Raw genomic sequence first — 5897 nt, forward strand, 5'->3', positions numbered from 1 at the left:
TTTCATTAACGACTTGGATGAGGGAGTTGAAGGGTGGGTCAGTAAATTTGCAGATGATACGAAGATTGGTGGAGTTGTGGATAGTGAGGAGGGCTGTTGTCGGCTTCAAAGAGACATAGATAGAATGCAGAGCTGGGCTGAGAAGTGGCAGATGGAGTTTAACCCTGACAAGTGTGAGGTTGTCCATTTTGGAAGGACAAATCTGAATGCGGAATACAGGGTTAATGGTAGGGTTCTTGGCAATGTGGAGGAGCAGAGAGATCTTGGGGTCTATGTTCATTGTTCTTTGAAAGTTGCCACTCAAGTGGATAGAGCTGTGAAGAAGGCCTATGGTGTGCTAGCGTTCATTAGCAGAGGGATTGAATTTAAGAGCCGTGAGGTGATGATGCAGCTGTACAAAACCTTGGTCAGGCCACATTTGGAGTACTGTGTGCAGTTCTGGTCACCTCATTTTAGGAAGGATGTGGAAGCTTTGGAAAAGGTGCAGAGGAGATTTAACAGGATGTTTCCTGGAATGGAGAGTAGGTCATACGAGGAAAGATTGAGGGTGCTGGGCCTTTTCTCATTGGAACGGAGAAGGATGAGGGGCGACTTGATAGAGGTTTATAAGATGATCAGGGGAATAGATAGAGTAGATAGTCAGAGACTTTTTCCCCGGGTGGAACACACCATTACAAGGGGACATAAATTTAAGATAAATGGTGGAAGATATAGAGGAGATGTCAGAGGTAGGTTCTTTACCCAGAGAGTAGTGGGGGCATGGAATGCACTGCCTGTGGTAGTAGTTGAGTCGGAAAATTTATGGACCTTCAAACGGCTATTGGATAGGTACTTGGATTAGGGTAGAATAAGGGAGTGTAGGTTAACTTCTTAAGGGCAGCACGGTAGCATTGTGGATAGCACAATTGCTTCACAGCTCCAGGGTCCCAAGTTCGATTTCGACTTGGGTCACTGTCTGTGTGGAGTCTGCACATCCTCCCCGTGACTGCGTGGGTTTCCTCCGGGTACTCCGGTTTCCTCCCACAGTCCAAAGATGTGCAGGTTGGGTGGATTGGCCATGACAAATTGTCCAAAATTCTATGATTAACCTAGGACAAAAGTTCGGCGCAACATCGTGGGCCGAAGGGCCTGTTCTGTGCTGTATTTCTCTATCTCTATAAGTGGACATGCGATAGGCACAGTCAATCTGGACGAGAGACACAACCCATTAACAACTGTACATGATCCATTCATAATTGATCAGGAGACAGACACACTCAATTCTGGACAGGGGAACTGACCCACTCGCAACTAGACAGGGGAAATACACTCAAAGCTGGAGAGGGAACTTGCCCTTCCACTACTGGGCAGTTGAAAGACGCACTCACATCTGTAATGGGAACAGACCCATTCACTGCTGGACAAGGGAAAGTCACACTCAAATCTGCCAAGGAAACAGGCAAAACCACAACTGGACAGGGGCAAATACCATTCAAGTCTAGAGATCTAACTGTCCCATTCACAACTGGGCAGGGGAATCTCATATTTAAATATGGAGTGGGATCTAACCCATTCAGAACTGGACAGGGGAAAAACTCTCTCAAATTGGATGGGGAACTGACCATTCGTCTCTGGACAGGGGAAAGGCAAACTCAAATCTGGAAGAAGGAACTGACTCATTCACAACAGGACTGTAGAAAGACACACTGCAATCTCGACAGGGAGCTGACCCATATACATCTGGAGAGGAGTAATACAGACTCAAATCTGGAAGGGGAACTAACTCAATAGTAACTGGACAGTGGAAAGACACACTCCAATCTGGAGATGGAATAAACTAATTCACAACAGGACAGTGGGAAGACACACTCCAATCTGGAGATGGAATAAACTAATTCACAACAGGACAGTGGAAAGACAACTCAAATCCCGACAGGGAAATGACCCATTCACAACTGCAGAGGAGTAAAACTGACTCAAATCTGGATGGGGAACTAACTCATTCACAACTGGACAAGGGAAAGACACACTCAAATTTGAACAAGGAAATTACACATTCATAACTGGGCAGTGGAAAGGGAACAGACTCATTCAGAAAGGGACAATGGAAATACACACTCATCTCGACAGGGAACTGATCAATTCACAACTGGACGGAGAAATCAATCAAATCTGGAAAGGGAATTGTCCATTCACTTTCTAGACAATAGAAACATCACAATCAAAGCTGTTTAAGGTACTGATCCATCCACAACTGGTCAGGGGAAAGACACACTCAATTATGGACATGGAACTGACACATTCAGAACTGGACAGGGATCAAACACACTCATGTCTGGACAGGGAAATCATCTTTCACAACTGGACAGTGAAAAGTCACACTCGTATCTGGAGAGGGGACATACTCATTCACTAAGGTACAATGGAAAGACACAATCAAATCGCGACAGAGAACAGACCCATACAGAAGTTGTCACGGGAAAGACACACTCAAATCTGGAGAGAAAACTGACCCATTAACAACTAGACAGAGGAAAGGCACATTAAAATATGAAGCGGGAACTGACCCGTTCACAACTGCACTGGGGAAAAACTCTCAAACTGGAAGGGGAACAGACTATTCATATCTGGATAGGGGACAGGCAAACTGGAAGGGAGAACTGACCATTCACAGTTGGATAAATGAAAGACACACTCAAATGTAGCCAAGGAACTGACACATTCATAACTGGACAGTGGACAGGCACACTCAAATCTAGAGAGGAAACTGCCCCTTTCACAACTGGACAGGGGAAAGGCACATACGAATTTGGAGGGGGAAACGTCAATTCACAACTGGACAAGGGAAAGACACACTCGGGGAGAGTGGTACTTTCCATAGCAGCTTCTCCAAACAGGCGCCAGAATGTGGCAACTTGGGGCTTTTCACAGTAAATTAATTTGAAGCCTACTTGTGACAATAAGTGATTTTCATTTAATTTAATTTCATTTCAAATTTGGAGAAGGAACTGACACATTTACATCTGGACAGTGGAAATATACACTTGAATCTGGAGAGGGAATGGACTCATTCGCAACAGGTCAGTGGAAAGACACACGCAAAACTGCCATGGGAACTGACCCAACCACAACTGGACAGGTAATAAAACGCACTCAAATCTAGAGAGGTAACTGACTAATTCACAATAGGATAGGGGAAATACACACTCCAATCTAGAGGAGGGAACTGACCCATTGACAACAGGAGAGGGGAAAGGCACACTTCAATCTGGAGAAGGCAGTAACTCAATCCCGTACTGAACAGGGAAAGACACACTCAAATCTGGAGAGGGAACTGACTCATTTTCAACTTGGTGGGGAAACACACACTGATCTGGAGTGGGACCTGACCCAATTACACCTGGCCAGGTGAAAGGCACGTTCAAATCTGGAGAGGGGACTGACCCATTCACACATTCACAACTGGACAGGTGAAAGGCACGTTCAAATCTGGAGAGGGGACTGACCCATTCACACATTCTCAACTGGACAGGTGAAAGGCACATTTAAATCTGGCGAGGGGACTGACCCATTTACACATTCACAACTGGACAGGTGAAAAGCTCCCTCAAATTGGAATCTGAACAGACCATTCATATGTGGACAGGGGAAAGGCAGACTCCAATCTGGAGAGAGATCTGACCCACTCACAGCTGGACAGCGAAAGGTACACACAAGTCAGGAGAGAGATCTGACCCACTCACAACTGGACAGCGGAAAGGCATACTCCAATCTGGAGAGAGATCTGACCCACTCACAGCTGGACAGGGGAAAGGCACACTCCAGTCTGGAGAGAGATCTGACCCACTCACAGCTGGACAGGGGAAAGGCAGACTCAAATCTGGAGAGAGATCTAACCCACTCACAACTGGACAGGGAAAGGCATACTCCAATCTGGAGAGAGATCTGACCCACTCACAACTGGACAGGGGAAAGGCACACTCAAATCTGGAGAGAGATCTGACCTACTCACAACTGGGCAAGGGAAAGGCAGACTCAAATCTGGAGAGAGATCTGACCCACTCACAGCTGGACAGGGGAAAGGCACACAGAAATCTGGAGAGAGATCTGACCCACTCACAACTGGACAGGGGAAAGCCACACTCAAATATGGAGAGAGATCTGACCCACTCACAACTGGACAGGGAAAGGCACACTCAAATCTGGAGAGAGATCTGACCCACTCACAACTGGACCGGGGAAAGGCAGATTCAAATCTGGAGAGAGATCTGACCCACTCACAACTGGACAGGGGAAAGGCAGACTCAAATCTTGAGAGAGATCTGACCCACTCACAACTGGACAGGGAAAAGGCAGACTCAAATCTCAAGAGAGACCTGACCCACTCACAACTGGACAGGGGAAAGGCAGACTCAAATCTGGAGAGAGATCTGACCCACTCACAACTGGACAGGGAAAAGGCAGACTCAAATCTCAAGAGAGATCTTACCCACTCACAACTGGACAGGGGAAAGGCAGACTCAAATCTGGAGAGAGATCTGACCCACTCACAGCTGGACAGGGGAAAGGCACACACAAATCTGGAGAGAGATCTGACCCACTCACAACTGGACAGGGGAAAGGCACACTCAAATATGGAGAGATCTGACCCACTCACAACTGGACAGGGAAAGGCACACTCAAATCTGGAGAGAGATCTGACTCACTCACAACTGGACCGGGGAAAGGCAGACTCAAATCTGGAGAGAGTTCTGACCCACTCACAACTGGATGAGGGAAAGACTCCCTCAAACTGGACAGGGAACTGACCATTCATAATTGGATAGAGGGAAGGCACAGTCAAACCTGGAAAGAGAATTGACCATTCAGCGCAGAACAGGGGAAAGACACAATCAAATCTGTTTAGGGAACTGACCCATCCACCACTGGAAAGGTGAAAGGCTCACAAACATCTGGACTGGGAACAGACCCATTTACTGCTGGACATGGGAAAGTCGCACCCAAATCTGCCAAGGAAACAGACCCAACCTCAACTGGATAGGGGAAAAAATATTCAAATCGAGACAGTTAACTGACCCATTCACAATCGTTGGGGGTAAAGACACACTCAAAACTGGAGGAGGGAAGTGACCCATTCACAACAGGATAGGAGATAGATTCCCTCACAAATGGACAGGGGAAACACACACTTGAATATGGAGGGGAACTCACACATTCACAACTTAGGCAGGGGAATGGCACACTCAAATCTCGAGAGGGAGCTGATCCATTCACAACCTGATTTAGAGAAAGACTCCCTCAAACTGGACAGGGAACTGACCATTCATAACTAGACAAGGGGAAGGTACAGGCAAACCTGGAAAGCGAATTGACCATTCAGCATAGAACAGGGGCAAGGCACAATGACATTTGGTTTGGGTACTCGCCTATCCACAACTGGACAGGTGAAAGGCGCACTCGCATCTGGACTGGGAACAGACCCATTCACTGCTGGACAGGATAAAGCCACATTCAAAACTGACCCATTCGCAACTGGAGAGCAGAAAGACTCCCTCACAAGTGGATAGAGGAAAGGCACACTCAAATCTGGGGAGGGAATTGACTATTCACTTTCTGGGCAAAAGAAAAACACAATTAAAGCTGTTTAGGATACTGATCCATCTACAACTGCACAGGGGAATGACACTCCAATTTGGACGGGGATCTGACACATTCACAACTGGACAGTGGAAAGGCATCCTCCAACCACAACAATAACTGTCTCATTTATTTACTGGACAGGGGAACGGCACATTCAAATCTGGAAGACGGAACTGACTAATTCTATGACTGAAATAAGGGAGAGTATCAAATTGAAGGAAAAACCATATAAAGTGGCAAAGATTGCTGGGAGATTAGAGGACTGGGAAATCTTTAGG

The sequence above is a fragment of the Scyliorhinus canicula genome, unplaced genomic scaffold (assembly GCF_902713615.1).
Source record: "Scyliorhinus canicula unplaced genomic scaffold, sScyCan1.1, whole genome shotgun sequence".
In the NCBI taxonomy this organism is placed as follows: domain Eukaryota; kingdom Metazoa; phylum Chordata; class Chondrichthyes; order Carcharhiniformes; family Scyliorhinidae; genus Scyliorhinus; species Scyliorhinus canicula.